The sequence below is a fragment of the Doryrhamphus excisus genome, unplaced genomic scaffold (genome assembly GCF_030265055.1).
Source record: "Doryrhamphus excisus isolate RoL2022-K1 unplaced genomic scaffold, RoL_Dexc_1.0 HiC_scaffold_24, whole genome shotgun sequence".
Classification (NCBI taxonomy): Eukaryota; Metazoa; Chordata; class Actinopteri; order Syngnathiformes; family Syngnathidae; genus Doryrhamphus; species Doryrhamphus excisus.
Window position 1 is genome coordinate 1,113,101 of NW_026652242.1, and position 22,140 is coordinate 1,135,240.

General features: G+C 46.1%; 3 non-coding genes across 3 annotated transcripts; all 3 read right to left on the bottom strand.

The window, feature by feature from the left end:
- Window positions 1-3,973: 3,973 nt before the first annotated feature.
- Window positions 3,974-4,045, bottom strand: trnaq-cug (transfer RNA glutamine (anticodon CUG)). Its single transcript has one exon. It is a non-coding gene; the product is annotated as a tRNA-Gln (tRNA).
- Window positions 4,046-4,382: 337 nt separating this feature from the next.
- Window positions 4,383-4,469, bottom strand: trnay-gua (transfer RNA tyrosine (anticodon GUA)). The gene is given in 2 exon segments: window positions 4,383-4,418; window positions 4,433-4,469. It is a non-coding gene; the product is annotated as a tRNA-Tyr (tRNA).
- A 1,236-nt stretch (window positions 4,470-5,705) lies between these two features.
- On the bottom strand, window positions 5,706-5,778 carry trnav-cac (transfer RNA valine (anticodon CAC)). The gene has a single exon. It is a non-coding gene; the product is annotated as a tRNA-Val (tRNA).
- Between the last annotated feature and the right edge of the window lie 16,362 nt (window positions 5,779-22,140).

The following is a 22,140-nucleotide window of genomic DNA, read 5'->3' on the forward strand; positions in this document are numbered from 1 at the left end:
AATGGAGTTGGACTTGAGTCTTTGTCACACAGTCTGAAATTGGCAAACCGAGAAATTCTGAATGAGTGGCCAATGCAGTTTGTCTATTTGAATACGTTTCATCTCAACTCCTGTTGGAGAGCACAAGACCCTTGGATTGTACCCCAAAATACTTTGCGCTCATCAAAGAGTAAAGTTGGTGTCCTGGTTTGCAATGCCTCCATTGTTATGCCAGAAGGTGCCAGTCATCCAAAACAAAGGGTTCCATGGTATAAAGTCTTGGTGGAACCGACTTGCCCTGCAGCAATCGAGTGTTTGGACTGTGTCTTCCTTAACAGTAAGAATATGATGACTTATTGATTTACTCTACAAATCAGTGGTAACCATGGATCAGGATGAGGTCCCCAAACGACGCCAATGTCTGTGACAGCTGATGTCAAGGATCAGCTGATCAGAAGATACTTGGTTTGTGTGCAGGGCCACAAGTCTTTCCAGTTCCAGTTAAAAGCCAGGCTACTCATGTAGTTTCCATAAAGTACCAAGGGATTGTCCTGTTGCCCTCGTATTTTGAGGGCAAAACGGAGGCGTTTGCAAGTGGACCTCAGACCTGGTACCTGAACAGGGACTTGAATCCCGGACACTCAGATCAAACGTTTCATGTTGAGGTGACAGGCTCAACCTTTGTCTTGTCTGACCATGAACTCTTTTTGTCCAAAAGATATTTGGCTTGTCCATGTGGGCAGTTTAAGACCTCCGTCCATCTTGGAGGTGGACATTTCGGGACCGGGGCTTCTTCATCTCTGCAAGGACAAGTACAGTATGCCAGAAGATTTTGTCTTCATTGAGTTGTCCTCGTTTATCAAGGGCCTGGATAGCTAAGCTGGTAGAGCATCAGCCTTTTAATCTGAGGGTCCAGGGTTCAAGTCCTTGTTCAGGCAGTGAGGAGAAGTTTTAAATGTGAAACCAATCTCTTTTATCTTCCTCCTGTGGTCTGAGTGCAGACCAAAAGCAGTCCCTGGTGGTCTAGTGGCTAGGATTCAGTGCTCTCACTGCTGCGGCTGGATTGGTTTTTCCTGGAGATAGGATTTGTCTTCGGCCTCGGTGGAATGGTTGGGGTCACCTTGAAGCGCTACTTTAGAACAATAAATCACGGACTGGGATTCTTCATTATGCCATGACAAGAGACTAGTCTACAGAACATGGCCAGGATTAGGTTTGGGGTATTTGTCTGATGCTGAGGGATCGATCGTGGACTCATTTCCGATCCCGACATCTCTTTTACAAAATACAAAGGATTCCTTGGAGAATGCGGGTATGGATTCTGCTACTTCTCGCATGCTAAGCAAGCACTTTACCATTTGAGGCAATTCCCCGGGTTTGGGGTATTTGTCGAATGCTAAGGGGTAGATCCAATCCCAACATCTATTCTACAAAAGGCAAAGAACTCCTAGGAGACTGCGGGCATTGATCCCAAAACAAGACAAGACAAGGTGCTAGACTGGAGAATGCAGTTAGGACTGGGTTTAGGGTGATACCTATGGCTGTATTTGGCCTAGATATCGGGATTGGGGCCCAGATTAGTGTTCGGTACTTGGAACATTTAATCACAAAAAACAGAAGAGACTATGGAGAATGCGGGCATTGATCCCGCAACCTCTCACATGCTAAGCGAGCGCTCTACCATTTGAGCTAATTCCGCTGCTGTTGGCAGGGAAGGTCCAGTCTCATAACTATTGTGGTTCCTTTGCTGGAGTACATCAAAGCGACACAGTCTCTGCCTTTCAGAGTGCAGCCATGCGGGCATGTGGGTGTATCAAGACAAACTGTGAGATGAGTATAATAAATTAAAACAATATAATGAATAATCACCTTCAAGATGTATCAATAAAAGCGCTGAATCGCCCAATGTGGGGCTCGAACAAACGACACTGAGATTAAGAGTGTCATTCTCTACCGACTGAGCTAATCGGGCCTTTTTATGCCCTGAACATCATTTTTTGTTTTGTTGTTATTGATGTTGCCTTCCTGATGTTTGATCAATTCCTCAGCTGTCCTAGTTTCTCAGGGAACAGAAGGAGCAAGATGTTCAGTCATCGCTGAGAATTTTGTTCTGGTTTAAGGTATTTGTCGGATGTAGATCCAATCCCAACTTCTCTTCTACAAAGGGCAAATAACTCCTTGGAGACTGTGGGCATTGATCCCCCTACTTCTCACATGCTAAGCAAGCGCTACTTGGGAAAATTTCATCACAAAAAACAAAAGAAATTATGTAGAATGCATTGATCCCACTACCTTTCACATGCTAAGCGAGCGCTTTACCATTTGAGCTAATTCCCCTGCTGGAGCAGCGTTGGCAGAGAAGGTCCAGTCTAACAACTATTTTGGTTCCTTTGCTGGAGTACGTCAAAGTGACACAGTCTCTCAGAGTGCAGCCATAACGTTCGATTCCCGGTCAGGAAACTGACATTTGGACAGGTTTTGAGTGGAGAATTTGGGTTGGTCCTCGGTCGAACGGTTAGGGTCATCTTTAAGCGCTATCTGCGAACTGCTGTCATCCTGAAGCGACTGACGACAGAAATACGAATAAAACACATCAATAAATTATAGACTTGAGATTAATTATCATACTCCCTGTTGGTCTACCATTTTAAGCGCGTCTTAGAACGGCGCAGCTGCAAAAAGCCCCCTTCTCTTCCTGCCTAGTTGTTTTGACATATTTCAGATTGTGCAGATGCGGCATAGGCCGGCCAATCAGAAGTTGCCACCGCCCTGGACTGTGGCAGATGTTGTCCAGTTGGAGAAGGACCACCAAATCCTCCTGCAGGTGGATGCCGCTGGTCCTGGCTAGCTTGCAAACCTTTTCAATGAACCTGACTCTAAAATTCAAGTGTTGCTCACAGACGAATAGGAAGCAACTGGAAGCAGCAATCAGCACCTCCAAGTCAGAGTTTTTGGTTCTTGCTTTTTCAGTTGGTGCCAAAAGTGGGGGAAGGGTGAAGCTATGTCTGTGCCAAGTCCTGTCGTCATCGCCGATGTGGCCTCAGTAATGTGGGTGACGAGTCTGCCTACAGGTGGGAGGTTGACCATCTGGCGACTCTATCTCCAGTCAAAACCTATCCAAATCTCAATTCTTTGACCGGGAATCGAACCAATGCCGCGGCGGTGAGAGCTGCAAATCCTAGCCACTAGACCACCAGGGACTGCTTTAAGGGAGCACTCTGAAAGGCAGAGACTGTGTCGCTTTGACGTAGTCCAGCAAAGGAACCAAAATAGTTCTGAGACTGGACCTTCTCTGCCAACGCTGCAACAGCAGGGGAATTAGCTCAAATGGTAGAGCGCTCGCTTAGCATGTGAGAAGTAGCAGAATTGATACCTGCATTCTCATAGGAATCCTTTTCCGTAATACATTTTTTGTCGAAGAGATGTTGGGATCAGAATTGAGTCCAGGATCTATCCATCAGCGTCAGACAAATACCCCAAACCTAATCCTGGCCGTGTTCTCTAGACTTGTCCTTGTTGAGATGAAGAAGCCCTGGTCCCGAAATTTCCACCTCCAAGATGGACTGAGGTCTTAAACAGCCCACATGGACAAGGCAAATATCTTGTTCATGGTCAGACAAGACAAAGGTTGAGCCAGTCACCTGAACATGAAACTGGATTCAAGTCCCTGTTCAGGTGACCAGGTCATAAGTCCACTTGCAAACGCCTCCTTTTTGCCCTCAAACTACGAGGGCAACAGGATAATCCCTTGGTACTCTACGGAAACTACATGAGGAGACTGGCTTTTAACTGGAACTGGAAAGACTTGTGGCCCCGCACACAAACCAAGTATCTTCTGATCAGCTGATCCTTGACATCAGCTGTCACAGACATTGGCGTCGTTTGGGGACCTCATCCTGATCCACAGTTACCACTGATTTGTAGAGTAAGTCAATAAGTCATCATACTCTTACAGGAAGACTCAGTCCAAACACTCAATTGCTGCAGGGCAAGTAGGTTCCACCAAGACTTGAACTTGGACCACTGGATTCAGAGTCCAGAGTGCTAACCATTACACCATGGAACCCTTTGTTTTGAATGTGACTGGCACCTTCTGGCGTTACAATGGAGGCTTTGCAAACCAGGACAACAACTTTACTCTCTGTTGAGCGCAAAGTATTTTCGGGTACAATCCAGGGGTCTTGTGCTCTCACGGAAATGGCTGTCCTTTCCCAACAGGAGTTGAGATGAAACGTATTCAAATAGACACTCAAATGATCACTCAATCAGAATTACTCCGTTTGCCAATTTCAGACTGCGTGACAAAGACTCAAGTCCAACTCCATTGACAGGGAAGTGGAGGTCCTTCAGACAAGAAGGTATTGCCATTCTTTCCTGGCAGACATAACATAAGAAACAGCTTGTCCTTCGAGCCGGACTTGAACCAGCGACCTAAGGATGCCAGCTTGAACCACTACAGTCCTCCGCTCTTCCAAATGAGCTATCGAAGGTCTTGTTGTTTTGAGGCAAATGAGTACAGCCAAGCGTTTGACAGCGTCTTCACTGTGTACTGCTTTCCTTTCCTGAGACGCCGGATGGTGGTCCAGAATCTCTTCGAAGCCGTCCGGAAGTCCTTCTCCATGGCTTCTCCAAACTCCTCCCATGTCAGAGTTTTTGCCTCAGCGAATGCCAAAGCCGCGGATCGCTTGGTCTGTCGGTTCCTGTCAGCTGAAGTCCCATGAGCCACAAAGGCCCAATAGAACTCCTTCAGCTTGACGGCATCCCTCACCAACGGTATCCACCAACAGGTTCTAGGATTACCGCCACGACAGGCCCTGACCACCTTAGGGCCACTGCCGCCTCGACAATGGAGGCACAGAACATCCCTGCCTCCCTCTGGATCTTGCAGGTCACTGGGAAGATATTCGGCTCGAAGGACCATTTGGTCCCGAACATGAAACTTTTGATCTGAGTGTCCCGGATTCAAGTCCCTGTTCAGGTGACCAGGTCTGAGGTCCTCTTGCAAACGCCTCCTTTTGCCCTCAAAATACAAGGGCAACAGGACAATACCTTGGTACTTTATGGAAACTACATGAGGAGCCAGGCTTTTAACTGGAACTGGAAAGACTTGCGGCCCCGCACTGTCAGAAGTGGGATTTGAACACACACCTCATTAGAGACTGCAACCTGAATGCAGCGCCTTCGACCACTTGGCCATCCTGACCCTACAGGTCTCGCTCCTTCTGTTCCCTGAGAAACTAGGTCAGCTGTGGAATTGATCAAACATCAGGATGGCCGCATCAATAAAAACAGAACAAAAAATTATATCTAGAATAGCAAAAGGCCTGATTAGCTCAGCCGTAGAGCATGAGACTCTTAATCTCATGGTTGTGGGTTCGAGCCCCATATTGGGCGATTCAGCATTTTTATTGATACATCTGAAAGATATCTTTGCCTGTATGTTTCAGGATCCATTTGAAGGTTCTCTTAATGGTTTTTAAATGCCTTAGGGGTTGTGGGCCTTCTTATTTTTCTGAATTTCTTTTACGTGATGAACCCTCGCGGTCCATCAGGTCCTCGAACACCGACCTGTTATGTATTCCTAGCCCATCAGTCATCCGGGAAATATGGATTGTGTGTCCAAACTGGGGATGGATGCTCGTGTACACACCTTCAGACATCAAGCACATATCCTTGTTCTTATTTGTCATCTTGATTTTTTTGTAAAAGGAGGTCTTGAAAGGCCATGTTTCCACCCAGTTTTGAACTGGGGACCTTTTGTGTGTGAGGCAAACGTGATAACCACTACACTATGGAAACCTGAAGGAAGGGGCTTTTAAGGGGACTGGTGAAGTCACAAAGCAGTTGCCAAACAATGAAACACGACGATGTGTCCGAAGTGGGGGCAGATTGGGGCTGACTCCAAATGAGTCTTAATTAGTGTTTTGGTGTTGCAGAAACTGTGGCAGCCTTCTTGTGCACCGGCGGGAATGAACTCAAAGGACAGAGCTCTTGCTTTACATGCAGGAGATAGTGGGTTTGATACCTGTATTCTCCAAGTGGTATGTTATGGCTGTTTCTTGCCAACAAAAGCGTTCTTGATCTCCGACATCGTACCTTATACTTTGATTGATTGCATGTGTGAGGGAGCTGCCAATCATCCCTCTTTGATCAGGTGTATGCCCCACCTACACACGGCCATGTTTACTTATTTGTGTATATAGCTGGCTTTTGTTATTTACACATACATCCTGGTTAGTACTTTAATTATATTTGTTTGCCATTTAAGTTGTTTCATTGCCACCTTAGTTAGTTTTCATTTAGAAGTCATTGGTTTGGTTCCTAATTTCTCATCAGTTTCTCCTTTCTTACGAGAAGGTGATTGATCGGGGCACAAGCATGGAGGTGCGCCCATGGGAGTGCAGGCTAGAGGCTGATCACCTTGATTGGACTCTCCCAAGTATCACCTGGAGGAGGGGGTGGGGGGGGTTAACTGTATAGTTTCTGGGTAAATGTAGTTAAATGTAGTCTAGTGCTTAAAATGTATCCAGAAAGTGGAACTTAAGTGTGCTAATATTGAAAGGCTTTTGGAACATAAAAGAAAAGTGTTGAAATTGTAAATATGGTACCTTTTAGATAAATTGCCTCACCCTCTCATTGGGGAATTATGGTTGGCCCTTCACGGGTAAAAGGGGCTGGTGAATTGCTGGGTGGAAGGCCTGTTGTGTGTGTGCTGGGGAAAATACTGTTGGACTGTCTGGTCTGGGGTGCGCTTCAGAGGCTATGGCTATCCTGGGCTAGTAAGAGGCCATTTTAAAAACTAAAATCTTACAGCATGCTAATGAATCATTAGCATCAGCAATGAAGCCCCATGAGGCTTGGAACCATTTCAGTCAACTGGTTAGAGAATGGATTCATTTCTTGAATCTTCATGTGCACACGAAACCACCTGCTGGCCGTGGATCGAATTACAGGCGGATGAATCTTCATGTGTGATGCATTGAATGCTGATCTGTTTTGGCTCTTGGAAATTATGTACCACAAAAAAATGTATAACCGAATGATTAATCTACAAAGTGTAAGATAAAATATACAGTATATATAAAATACTGAATGTTTTCTTGTCCATAAATGCCATGTATCATGTGATATGGCTAGCTTCATGGTTGTGTTGTTTATACTGTAATATGTTACTATTATAATGTAGTACTATTAACCTTACCATGGATGGGTGAAGGTCATGTGGTACAATTCTGGCCCCTCCCTCAAATGAATCAAGCCTTGGTACACGCTTTGTAGAAGTGCCCACTCGATTTTTCGACACACACTTCGAAGCCCTGGCACCTCATCACTACTAATGATGTTTACTGATGTGATACAGGTGTGGTCAAAACTAGTGTATTTGTATATCACCACACAAGTGGACAGACAATACAATTCCAAAAGCAACACACACCTGCCATGACCCTGATTCGACCAGGGTTGCTGCGGCCACAACACAGAGTACGAACCACGATACCGTTACGGCTGTGAGCTATGCTTTTCTGGGCAAGAACCATAAACTCAGATTCGGAGGTGCAGATTGCTCATTCCAGCTGCTTCAAATTTGTCTGTGAGCAAAGCTTGAATTTTAGACTCAAATCAATTGAAAAGGCTGTCATGCACGTTTTCCTTTTGTTAGAATAAAATGTAGATAGAATGAATATAATGTCAGTTATCACCCTCATATCCATTTGCTTAGACAATAGAAAGTGTTTGACTGTGCTGAAGAGGGAATGTTCCTGTGACCCTGATCTCAGACCCCCAGTGACCCCCAGGTCCTGGAGGTGCCTGGATGCGCCAACAGCAACCCTGCCTGCAGATGTTTCTGTTAATCCTGCAAGAATGTGTCAAGATAAGAACTCATAAAACAATAAAAGTAATAACTCTCAAAACAAAACAAAAATAGCAGTAGTTTGAGGTTAGGATCTGGATTGTCACTGTTTTGCCAAGAGTAAAATGGGTTCGAGAGAGAGGTCCTATTTGGCAAGACAAGAAAAAAGCAACAATCCAGAAGCTAGAGAGAGATGCTGATGCATGCTTTTATTTCCAGTCGTATTGACTAATGCAATGCCCTGCTTTCTGGTCTTCCTAAAAGAAACATCACAAGTCTACAACTTTTACAGAACAACTTTTGATGCATGTGTGCTGACGAGGACCAGAAGGCAGGCGCATATTACACTGCTTCTAAAATCACTGCATTGGCTCCCTGTATGTTTCAGGTTCGATTTGAAGGTTCTCGTAATGGTTTTTAAATGTCTCAGGGGTTGTGGGCCTTCTTATCTTTCTGAATTACTTATAAGTTACGAACCCTCGCGGACCCTCAGGTCCTCCGACATCGGCCTGTTATGTATTTCCAGAGTTAAAACATGGACACACACGATGAGGCATCTTTCCAGTTTTATGGCCCCGTTTGTGGAACAGCCTGCTGGAGGACCTGAGGGCCGTAGAGAACGTTGAGATTTTTACAAATAGGCTCAAAACCCGCCTATTTAATTTGGCTTTTAACTCTTGCTCCTAGTATACTCTTTTTTTAACTTTTGAACTTGACTTTTATTTAATGATTATTTTATACCCTATACCTTTTATTTTGGATCTTAACCAAATGTTTTTATAGTTTTACACATGCTTATTTTAGTTTTTATTAATGTTCCTATAGATTTCATTTTTATGTTTATTTCTATATATACATTAAGGGAAAAGACCACAAGGAAATGCGCACAAGGAATAATTCTCACTTGTGGCCACTCAGACTGGCATTATTTCACCAATCCTGTTCAAAGCTCAGCACTTCATATGATTTCCATAGTGTTGTGGTAACCATGTGCCCCTAACCTGTGAAAGGTCCCCAGTTCAAAACTGTCATAAATAAGCAGGGTGACATGGCAGTCATAGCAGAGGATAGTTTTCATCCATCGATCTAAAGCACCAGATGAAGGCTTTCGCTCAGGAAAACCGAAATCTGTGACACCGTGGTGAAGTTAGTTTCACGTTGGATATTCTCCTCCATAGAAACGGCGGTCGTTCCCCTCACTGTGCCGGCCGGGCTGCTCTCTCCTGCTGCGGGGAGCTCACACGGAAGTCCCGCCCTCTATGCCGCTTGTTCGGACTAGGGACCGTCAATAAATTTCCATTCATTTCTATTCCATTGAAGAGAGTTTGCTAAAAAAAAAATTAAATCACACCAGAAATTGATCCACAACCGTGTCAAATAATAATTTGGTGTGCAGAGAAGGTGATTGGCTGCAATTTCCCGTCCCTCCAGATCTGTACGCCTCCAGGACCCTGAGGTGTGCAGAAAGGATTGTGGCCGATCCCTCTCACCCCGGACACAGACTCTTCGAGACGCTCGCCTCTGGCAGGAGGCTGCGGTCCATCAGGACCAAAACCTCACGCCACAAGAACAGTTTCTTCCCGTCTGCTGTCAGTCTCATCAACAAAGCCCGGAACCCCACCTGACACTCTTCACACCCCACCTCTGCCTCATCCTGCCACTTTGACACTTTCATTGTATACGTTACATTAACGCTCAGTTTGGACAATCAGACTGCACTTCCGGAATAACAAACAAAAAACAGACTGTGTACATATATCTATACTGTTATTCTGTATATTTAGTATTTCTCATATTTTGTATTTTTCATTCTTTTTTAAATAGATGTGTCTGCACCTACTATACCAAAACAAATTCCTCGTATGTGTTTGATCATACATGGCAATAAACCTTTTCTGATTCTGAAGCCCATTTTTAGAAGTTTTATATTTTATTGGGCTTCATATGACATTTTAACATTAAAAATTGAAAGATTTTGTATTATAGCATGCAGGCCATGCGACCTTGGCACTTCAAATCACTTTATGTTAATCACCTTATATTAATATTACAATGCATACCTTGTCACTGTTGGTGAGCTATAATAGATTAATTATTTGAGTGGTGTTCTCGCTGCCTTCAGGGAAAAGACACTGGTCTATTTGCTCCAGGGCCACCAGACTGGTTGACAGCCTGTATCCTCAAAACAACTGGAACTGCTAAAGGGACACCATTTGTCGGATTGTTTTCATTGTCCCCATCTCATGTCCTGTGCTGCCCTGTCCAGCTGCTGAACTTTGGGTTACTGTGTTAATACCTTCTGCACAAAGTATTGCTGGAGTATTAAAAAGCAGTATATTAACTCCATCTGTGAAATTTGGCTGTTATGCACGTGCTATGCTGCATAAAAAAATCATTGACAAATGTATTGATTGAATTATTGGGCTAATATTTTGAATGACTTACAATAAATCCATTTCATGTGAAAACTGGCCTCGTAGTACTATGCACACCTTTTTGTTTTTCAAATAATGTTTAATCAGATTTAATATGAATTTGTTACACAAGTCATTATCAATACCTTCCAGGTCATATGACCTTTGACCTACAAACCACTTTGTATCAAAAGGAATTGTCTGTTAGTACCATACACACCTTTTTGATTTGGTACTTAACTTTACTAGGATTCGTGATTATTTTTTTACACAAATCATTATCAATAGCTTCCAGGTCATGTGATCTTTGACCTCCACTTTCTATCAGTAGGAATGGTTTCCTAGTACCATACATGCCTTTTTACTTTGCTACTCAACTCTGCTAGGATTTTATATGAACTATTATCAACAGCTTCCAGGTCATTAGACCCCTGACCTCCAAACCACTTTGTATCAGTAGGACTTGTCTGCGAGTACCATACACGCCTTTTTGCTTTGCTACTCAACTTTGTAACGATCGCGGCCTCCTATGGAGGTAACGAGGCTACAACGCAAAAAGGAAGGTCGCGGGGGGAGTGGATATCAGCTATAAGAAAAAAAAAGGAAACTGTCGAAAATGTTGGGTTGCCACACCACGGCAGTTTAATTACACCAAAACCAACCCCGCATGTCATCCCCTCCCAACCAACCTAACTAACTAACCAACTAACTAACTCAACGTCCCACCCGCCAACAAAGACAACCATGAAACACCCAAATTAATCCCGAAAGTGTACCCCCCACCCCGCAAGTGTCCCAAAGTTCCCGAAGAGTCAGTGCTTGTCCACAAAACAGAGGTGAAAGCCGCGGTTCCACTCACGGACGCGCATCCACTTCTCCATCCAATCCCTGGGTCTGGAACCTTGCCCAAAGTCCAATTGCTCAAGCCAGGAGGGAAAAGGAAATCCCGTCAGCTGTCGCTTGACAAAGTTGGCCCTCGTGGTGTTGTGGAAAAAATTTCTATCATCCTAAGTAGGATAGAGAATGCCTGAAATAAATACATAGCTCTGGCAGTTTTTATTACCTTTGCAAAACAAAGGGGTCAGACAACACACAGTATGCATGGCGGTCTGTAGGTGTCTGGCCAAGAGTGGTCTCTCGGCGGGAACTTTTATACTCCATAGCATGCAAATGAATTACATTACAAGAGAAAAGAGACTTTCTTGTCACTCCCCCGATGCCACCCTCATGTATGGGGGTTAGTCTACACACCCAATCTTCTGGCACGGTTTGTCACACCCATGCGAGACAACCTCCTAGGGTCAGCCATTTGGTGGGACATCCTGATGTCCCCTTATCCCATGAAGGTAAAGCTTTGATCAAAGAATGACCTCCTCTGACACTGCCCCGACACTGTCCCTAACCCCAGGTTACAGATAGCCTCCTGCTGTTCCACCATCTTTGAAGGGACAGCAGGATGTGCTCGGATGCAAATGTTGAAGCTCTACAAAAGGCCTTAAAGTAATTCACACAATGTGTAACCTATGTTATACCTGTGAAATATAAATTTTTCCATCACAGTGGCTAAAACGCCGGCTCTCAGCATCCCCTCGGGTGTGTGACGTCACAATTTTTCTCTTTCTCCAACCACCTACAGGCGTGTCTGCTCACTGCAGTCGCTCTTGCAGATGAGGAGGATGCATGGTAACAATGATGATGCACGTATATATGGTCCTGTACCTGTTTCCCCGTACACAGATCATGGCAGTAGTTTTTCTTACAGCTGAGTATATCGTAGCGAAGCACTTATGGACCCCACTACCTCAGCTGATGGACTTCTGTGCCCATTACACCCCCCCCCAGCCAGCGGCTTACCGGGGCCGTAATAGGACTTCATGTCTACCACATTTATAGTTTACAGGACCTAATTTCTTCTCTACCCGAGCAGGGCCTACCCATCTGGGAGCAAGTTTGGCATAGAATTTTGCCGAAGCTTTGGATAGTGGGTGTGCCCTAACGCAGACCAGATCCCCGACAGCGAAGTGTACATCTCTGCGACCTGCATTACAATATCTGGCTTGTCGAGCTTTGGCCGCACCAACATGTCTCTCCACTTCATTGTGCAACTGTGTGTGTGTGTGTATTGTGTGGTATGCGGATGTGTGTGGTGATGGAGCTTTGTGTACCAGTCGTTCCAGCGGTCCCATCAAGTTCCTACCAAGGGCCAACATGGCGGGAGTGGTGCCTGTTGTCTCGTGGACTGCGGTGTTGAGAGCGAGACGGAACTCAGGCAACCATCCATCCCAGTCTTGATGATGGTTCCCCACAAAGGAGGCAATCATTGTTTTTAAGGTCCGATTGACTCTTTCAGTCATGTTTGTTTGGGTGTGGTAGGCTGTGGTCAGCTTATGGGACACTCCCCAAGCTTCACACAACCGGGACATCAACTGACTAGTGAACTGGGGGTCACGGTCGGACACCATGTATTTAGGAACCCCCCATCGGGTGAAATGGCGGTGACTGCAGCAAGGCTTTGAGGTGGTTGAAGGCCTCTTGGCAACTTGGGCTCCATTCCCAAGACACATCCTTCTTTTTTAGATGGTTTAAGGGCGCTGCTAAGTCAGCGAGCCTGGGGATGAATTTATGGTACCAGCCCACCAACCCCAGAAACCTCTGGAGACTTTTCAGGTTGGTTGGCGGCGGGTAGGCAGTAATAGCAGAGATCTTAGCTGGATCCACCTCCACCCCTTTCCCGGAAACCAGATGTCCCAAAAAGGTGAGCTGGCGTTGGAGTAAGTGGCACTTTTTCACGTTGAGCGTTAAGTTGGCTTGATGTAATTTTCGAACACAGCGTCAAGGTCGAGGAGATGTTCCTCTGTCTTCGAGAATACAATGATGTCGTCAATGTACATGAAACAGGTCCTCCCTCTCAGCTCACCCAAGACGGTCTCCATCAACCGCTGGAAGGTAGCCCCAGCATTCTGCAGTCCAAAAGGCATAACCTTGAACTGGAACAGGCCTAGGTGGGTGGTCATGGCAGTCTTCGGCTTGCACTCCACATCCATGGCCACTTGCCAGTATCCACTCTGCAAGTCCAGGGAGCTGAAATAGGTGGCGCCGAGCAGGGACTCCAATATCTCATGGACCAGGGGCATGGGGTACGCATCATGCAGTGTTTTAGCATTGAGGCCCCTGTAATCCAAGCAGAACCGGGGTGCCCCATCCTTCCGGGGAGTCAGCACTACAGGCGATGCCCACGGCGATGTTGATGGCTCAATCGCTCTTCGATTATCTGCTGTTTTTGGCAGGACACCCTGTAAGCGCTCCGCCTCACCGGCACCTCATCGGTCGTCCTGATTTTATGGGTAATGATCCGGGTGGCACCAGTGGTCTCAGTCCAAACGTTTGGCCACTTCTGCAGCAGCGGCCTCACAACTTCGGGCTGAGCCTCAAAGAATGGAATGTTGGATGGGTGGCCTTTGGGCTCCTCGTCAACAGCCATGTAAAAATTCACAGAAGATTGAGTATGATTCCAGTGTAGTTTATCTCGGGTTTTGTTGAGAAACCTAAACTCTTTCCCACCTGACATAGCATACTTGCGGAGATGAGGTTTCAGAGTGATCTCAGTCAGGGCCATGAAGTCAAGACCTAGGAGCAGCGGCATACACAAATGGTTGTCAGGCATCACATGTACTACCAGAGTGCCGTGGAAGTCCTGCAGGGTGAGGAGCAGGGTGGCTTTTCCAAGTGCCCTTTTCTCTTGCCCATTGGCCATGATGAACCTTGGAATTCCGCTTGGCTCTAGGATTTCCCCCTCCTTCCTTATTGCCTTCCACAAGGAGTGACAAAAAAAGGTTATGATACACTTGTAGTCGATGGCTAATGACCCTGATGATTAATGACCCTAATGACCCTAATGATGGTTAATGACCCTAATGATGATTAATGACCCTGATGGTTAATGACCCTAACGATGATTAATGACCCTGATGGTTAATGACCCTGATGATTATTGACCCTGATGATTAATGACCCTGATGATTATTGACCCTGATTGATGACCTGTCATCACCATGTGTCTTAAGTTGTGTCATCACCGTGTGCCGGAAGTGGCGTCATCACTGTGTGCCTTAAGTTGCGTCATCACCGTGTGCCGGAAGTGGCGTCATCACCGTGTGCCGGATGTGGCGTCATCACCGTGTGCCGGAAGTGGCGTCATCACCGTGTGCCGGATGTAGCGTCATCACCGTGTGCCGGATGTGGCGTCATCACCGTGTGCCGGATGTAGCGTCATCACCGTGTGCCGGATGTAGCGTCATCACCGTGTGCCGGATGTGGCGTCATCACCGTGTGCCGGAAGTGGCGTCATCGCCGTGTGCCGGATGTGGTGTCATCGCCGTGTGCCGGATGTGGCGTCATCGCCGTGTGCCGGATGTGGCGTCATCGCCGTGTGCCGGAAGTGGCGTCATCACCGTGTGCCGGATGCGGCATCATCACCGTGCGCCAAAGTGCTGGACGCGGCGCCATAGCCACGTGGCGACCGTGACGACGTCACCACGTGCCGAACATGGCGCCATCACAGCGCAGCGGCCTGCAAAATACCCGAGATCGATTTATCGACTAATTTGGATTAAATATTGGTGTAATTAATACAATAACATATATTATTTATAATTAATTGTAAACCACCCCCCTACCCCTCCCGTCAGTCCTCACACAGCCCTTCTATGTCGATCCATCGGGCCGGTTTTCTCTTATGTGTTTTCTGTATGTGAATCAATTTTAAAAAACATGTGAACGAATTAAATAATGAACGCCTTACCTCGTAGATCCACCGGCATTTCCGTCCGTCCGTCAGGCGTGTGGGTATAAACTCTGATAGAACCGCTTTTGGAGATCCTCAGAGTCTAACCTCAGATTTTAACAAAGTATTTTAACAAAGGGCCGACTGCAGCTTCAGGCGTGAGCGCCTTAACAAATGGCCTTCCGCTTCTTCAGGGATGTGTGTGCGTGTGTGCGGCCTAAGGCGACCCGTGAATGTGGGACCGTGGGGGTTTAATTTGTTAAAAAACATAGACGTTTGACCCCCCTCGGACTTTAGCAAACGGTCGACAGCATCTCCGGATGTGTGTGAGTGTGCGGCCTAAGGCATCCCGCGACCGCGCGACCCGGGGGTTTAATTTGTTTAAAAACATGCATTGTTAAAAAATGGAGGTAATTATCCAATCACTCCATATTACAGTCTGACCTATGGTGGCAGTGCGGGGGGCCGACTTAGACATGTACGGGCATGTCCGGATTTTAAAAAACTACCGCCGCCTCATCATGGCGTATCGGGGGGTTGTGGGGGCCCGGAGTACAATAAGCCACAAAACTTAGCTCCGGATGAGACGGCCTCATTGTACTCAAAACTCGTCCGTCTTCATGAAAGCATTCTACCACCCACGACAGTATGATCAGTGAAACATCGGTCTCTATTTACCATCACGATGAAGATGACGACAAAAATGCTTCACGTAAAACCCTCATGTTTCTGCAACGGGTGCAGAAGCTTCCGAATTACCCTCTGGAGGCGAGATGGAGTCTGGAGGATTATGGCCAAAGTGGTTTTTGGGGTTACAAGTTCCACTATGGTCTGGGAGAGTTGTCCTTTTTTCAAACCGATGATGTTCAAATAACAACATTCCCCGACGTGGCAACACTGAATTCCAATGACTGGGGTGTGTTCGATTGTATCATTCCATTGATCATGCAGCAACAAACGGCTTTCAGCGCTGTATGGATGTCTCGGAAATCTGCGAGCGGACGCTGGTTCTTCAGAGTAAAGGTATCCAAGAAAACCAAAAAGCCAGAGATGGATGATGATGCGGACGATGCAGAGTTCATGTTAGAATCATACAACTCAGATTGTGGAGTTTTTTTTAACATTTTGAAATTACCCTTGAGAGCCTGGATCGAGATAATTACCCCCTTGAAGGAGGAGCTCACCAAGCTATATTATCAAGCCCGCCTATGGCAGAATTTGGTCCAGGTCGTGAAAACGCTTTAGGGGGTTGTCGTTTCACATCACACACCCCCCAACACGTAACCTCTTGTGAAGATGGGGTATAAAAATGGTCACTCACAACCAAAGACACACGCCTGGACACAGACAGCTTTTTCCTGCCGATCGCTTTTTTGGGAGGTCATGGTTGAATCTGAGCTAAAGATCTCAGGGGCATCGGCGATTGAGACAGCCGCCCGGAGGCCCGATTCCCCGCCAATGCCTCTACCACCGGTATACCCCTGGACAGCGACAGAGGGTTCAACTTTGCCACGGCCAATGCCCGATTCACCCAGACCGCCGACATTGCCGAATAACCGGCCGAGAGGAGGTATTAACAAAGTCCTACTAGAGCCGATTGAGGGGGAGGAAGAAGAGGCGAGCGTCATCGCCCCACCCAACTCACCGGAGAGAGAGGTCGGAGAGATTGAAGATGATGATGATCTAAACATTGTAAAGACCGAGGCGGATGAGGATGGTCCCGGAGCACGTCCTTTTTTCAACTTTCCATCCCCCTACACTATGTACCTCGTTAAAAGGGCAACCCGCCACATTTTCAAACGTGTAATGCGGGGATATGTGAAAGACGAGTGTTACGGATGCCTAGTGAACCACCCCAGCCAGACCGAGCACATGTGTCTTTATGTGGACCGCCATTTTTGGATCAGAGATCACTTTTATCCTTTGATGAAGAGGGTCTGTACACCGAGATTTCTACCGGCTATTCACCACATGATCCGTCTGGGCGACAGCCAAGCCGACCCCGCTACTGTGAGAAACCTTGCCGAATTCTACCTAGCCCTGCTTCAGTTTGAGGTAGATATTACAGACGTCGAGACCGATGAATGTGACGAGCATCGCCACATCCTTGAAGAGGTCTACAGATTTTATCAGGACTAAATTATGGGTGGTTACTTTACAACGCTTTACAACCGGCTCGAAAGCCGGTACATATCGCAGCGGTGGATGGACGTTTTGGACAGAGCATTAAGACCCACCTCGGACGGGGATGCCGTCGTTGAAAAACTGGAAAAAAACATGCAAAAAGTCAGATCTCTCGATCTGTCGGAGCTACCATGGGACGCGTTGGTCTTACAACTGGTTTACATGTCTGAAACAAGTCTGTCTGACACAATTCAAGATATACTTGTACACTGGCAGAATGATTTTAACGTCGGTCGTTTATTTACAATTTACACCTTGTTTGTGGATGCTGTAAGATACCGTATGCAAAACAACCTGCCTTTAAACATTCTTTCAGAGTTGAAATCATTACAATCTTTTCTTGATACGAATGTAAAACGTTCAATTTTGATTCAAGGTTTAACGCTCATTAGAACGTAGAAAATGTATGTTTTGTGTGAATTTAATAAAATATACAAGTTGTATCCTGTTGGTTGTGTATTGATTCATTTGCATTTAAACCAAGTTAACGTGCGACCGCATGCCAGCTCCTTGTGGGTGTGGGCGGGGTGTGTGTGTGTGTGTGTGTCACATCATTGGTAAATTAGGTTGTTAAATCAGAAATACATCATTTCCATTATGAGTGACCGTCGCATGCGTAAAATGTTTTATGATCCCGCACACCCCGCTGGGTTTAGCGGTGTAAACCGATTACATCAAGCCCTGCAGGATGAAACGGGTCGCAAAGTCAAAATCGCCAAAGTTAAAGATTTTTTATCCAAGCAAGACGCTTATACTCTGCATAAACCGGCTAGAGTTCACTTCCCCAGGAATAAAGTTTTTGTACCAAGACCTTTAAACCAATTTCAAGCAGATCTTTGCGATATGCAGGCGTTCGCCGATCACAACGACGGTTATAAATATTTATTAAACGTCATAGACGTGTTTTCAAAAAAAGCCTACGTGCGTGTGCTGAGAGACAAGACCGCGGCAGAAGTCGCGGAAGCTTTTCGATCCATCTTTTTAGAAAGCCAAATACCCAAGAAGCTGCAAACGGATCGAGGCAAAGAATTTTTCAATAAACAGTTAGCCGCTCTGTTAAAAAAGCACAACATCGATCATTTTGCCACAGCCAGTGATCTGAAAGCGTCGGTTGTCGAACGCTTCAACAGAAGTCTAAAGACCAGGATGGCTAAATTCCTCACGGCTAACAACACGCAGCGATACATCGATGTCGTACAGGATTTAGTCAATAGCTACAATGACGCATACCATAGCAGTATAAAAATGAAACCCAATCAAGTTAATTCAGAAAATACTCTGCAGGTTTTTCAAAATCTGTACGGAGCCATCCCCCTCAGGTATCAAAAACAATTAAAAATGAATTTCAAAAAAGGGGATCTCGTAAGAATCTCTAAACTGAGGGGTGTATTTGATAAGAAATACGAGCAGAGTTTTACAAATGAATTGTTTACAATAGCCGAAACCATACGTAGGTTTCCCCCCGTGTACAAGCTTGTGGATTACGACGGGGAACCCATTGAAGGCTCATTTTATGAGGCGGAGCTACAAAAAGTTAAAATATCAAAAGATAAGGCGTTTCACATTGAAAAAATTCTTAAAAGACGTACGTTTAGAGGTCAGAAGCAGTGTCTGATACGCTGGAAGGGTTGGCCTGAAAAGTTTGACTCGTGGGTCCCAGCCGCTGAGATAACGGATATATAAAGCTCACCCTACAGTAGAAACCCCCCGCAGAAGCGGTCATGGAGTCCAATTCGGAGGAAGGTTTTTATGTGACTTTACCGTCAAACTCCAGCTACGACGTGTTTCCAGGGAATACAACAGCCGCTTACAGAGTAAATTTAGCTCAACATATTCACCTCCAAGGAAAATGGCAAGTGGCTCTCACAGAGATATGCTACCCCCGTACGTGGTTCAATGTACAACGAGGGTCCGGGGTATTTCACATCGTTGACATGTGGCAACACGGAGCCCCCGAACTCAAGACGACCGAGATCAACCCCGAAGACTTTAACGTACGCCGTGGGCGCGGGGATACTTACATCGATGAGACGATGCAATACGAGTCCCCCGAAACTTTTGATGAGAATCGATTTAAAATCCAAACTCTAACCACGGATGCCGGATGTTATAACACGGTAGAAATCATTACGAAAGAGATAAACCATGCTATTAAAAAAATTGCTCCAGAAATTGGTCTATATTACAACACGCTCAAACGCAAGTTCACATGGAAGGGGAGCGGTCGTTTTAAATTAAGGTTTTCCCCACCGCTGGCGTACATACTCGGTTTGAACCCCGGACGGTGGTTTACGTGCGGTCCGTTTGCAGTCGAATCACCTCACACAGCCGATATAAACGCGGGGTTTTATAATTTATTCATTTATACCGACATCACCTCGCATCAGATAGTCGGAGACGCGTTCGCTCCGCTTTTAAGGACGGTTCCGGTTCAAGGGGAATACGGAGAGATCGTATCTCGTTCTTTTAACCCGGCTTACTATATACCTATTTGTAGAAGGCATATTGAAAACATAGGCGTTGAAATCAAGACCGACCAGAACCAACCCGTCGACTTTAGACACGGAAAAGTGATTGTGACGTTACATTTTAAAGCATCTAAATAAATAAAAGATGGTGATGGTCGAGGTTCGTCCGGATCTATACCGATTCGTCCATTACTATGAAAATCAAGCCGGGGGGTCAACTCCGGGGTTTCACGGAGCACCTGTGCAATACGGTCGCGGCTTGGGCTCGGTCTTTGCTAAATTATTTCGCTTTATCATGCCGATGGTTAAGAAGGGCGTCGGTCTGGCACAACCCCACTTAAAAACAGCGGCCAAAAATATTGTAACCGATGTGGCCAGGCGCGTGTTGGAAAAAATGCATCGAAAAGAGGAGGGGCAAGAAGGCTCGGGTCTGATGGTTTTAGCACGAAGAGCAACCAAGAGACCTATCGGATTACGCATCGACGGGTATAAAAAACGCAAAAGCGCTTCAAAAAAGAAATCAGTATCACGCAGAAGACGTCCGAGAAGCAGCGTCGACATTTTCTCTTAACTCCAAAAAAAAAAGATGGCGTTGTTACACCACAAATCACAAGAATGCGCCTTGACCGAGTTGGATCTGTTTTCAGCCCCCATGACCCAGCTCTCCATAGAGCACACCCAGTATGTTGAGATTCTACCTTTGTCGGCCCTGACTAACGACGGACCTATTGAATTCTTTATCCCCGGCGATGGAAGTAAATATCTCGACCTCTCGGACACACTGCTTCACCTGCGACTGCAGGTGACCGACGGGGATGGGGGTCGTTTGGAGCCTAACGCCCGCGTGGGTATTATCAATTACCCCATCAATACAATTTTCTCACAAGTGGATGTGACCCTCGGTGACAGGCTGATCTCCCAGTCCAGCGCCACACACTCTTACAGAGCCGTAATAGAGACGTTGTTGAACTTTTCAGAGGATTCGCTAAAAAGTCAATTCACAGCCGGTATGTTTTATAAAGACACGCGAGGTTTCATGGACTCGACGGCGATGGCCGGCGATGGCGTTAATGAGGGTCTGGTCAAAAGAGCCCGAGTGATTGCGGGGTCGAGAGAGTTTCAAGTGCTCGGTCCTATCCACGCCGATATTTTTTTCTGCGAAAGACTGCTCTTAAACAAAGTGGATCTCAGACTCAAACTCATCAAAGCCAGCGATAGTTTTTGTTTAATGAGTCCCCCCGATGCAAATTTCCGTCTAAAAATACTGGGGGCCTCGCTTTTTGTGAAAAAAGTGACCGTCTCACCCGCCGTCAGTTTAGGACACGCGGCCGCTTTGACTAAAGATAACGCTCTTTATCCTCTATCCAGAATTAACGTAAAAACATTTTCTATACCCCAACACTCCCGCATATGCCATCAAGATAATCTTTTCCTCGGTAATACACCCAGGTATGTGGTTTTGGGGCTCGTAAACCACAACGCGTTTGTAGGGAGAAGAGATCTTAACCCTTTTAACTTTGCCCATCACGATGTAGAATATTTAGCTCTGTGTCAAGATGGCCGCCAGATCCCCTCCAAAGCTTTCCAGCCTCAATTTAATGAAGGGAATGCGATTCGTGAATTTCATAACCTGTTTACATCCACAGGAAGACATTTAAAAGATATACCGCTCTGTATAGATCACGAGGATTTCAAACAGGGTTACGCTCTATTTGTTTTTAATTTGAATCCCAACGAAGATTCCGGGGCTCTTGCGCCTGTATCCAGCGGCACGGTCAGACTGGAGATGCGGTTTAGAGTCCCCCTCCCCCACACCACCACCCTCATTGTGTACGCCTGTTACGACTCCGTTCTGGAAATTAATTCAAAGCGACAGGTTTTGGTGGACTATTACTGACGTCATGAACGGAAAAGAGATTGAAACCCTCATGAAACGTCTCCAGGGCAAACTATTTCAGGGCGTTTACGCCTCAGACGAGCTACAAGCGCTACATCCCAAACCGCCGTGCTTTTACATCGTCAATACGCATCCGCGTAGCTTACCCGGAGAGCACTGGCTCGCCTTGTCCTTGGAAAAGGGTGGTAACTGCAGTTTCTTTGACTCTTTTGGATTCCCCCCGGATTTCAAATATTACCCCCAAAGTATAGTGACATTTTTGGAGAATAATTCTGATCGTATAGTGTATCATAACCAACAACTTCAACACGAGCTATCCACCACATGCGGTCAACACTGTGTGTACTACCTATGCAGAAGAGGGTGCGGTCTGTCTTATCAAGACGTCATAGACAGTTACACAGACGATGTGCTTAAAAACGATGCTATGGTCTCCGCATTTGTTGAACGTGATTTTTTAAACTGCGGGGGGCAGCGGGCGTGTTCTTTTCACAAGTTTAAAGATTGTCGGTGTTTGTGACAATATAATAAACACTTCATTAAAGACGCGCGAATGCCTTTGT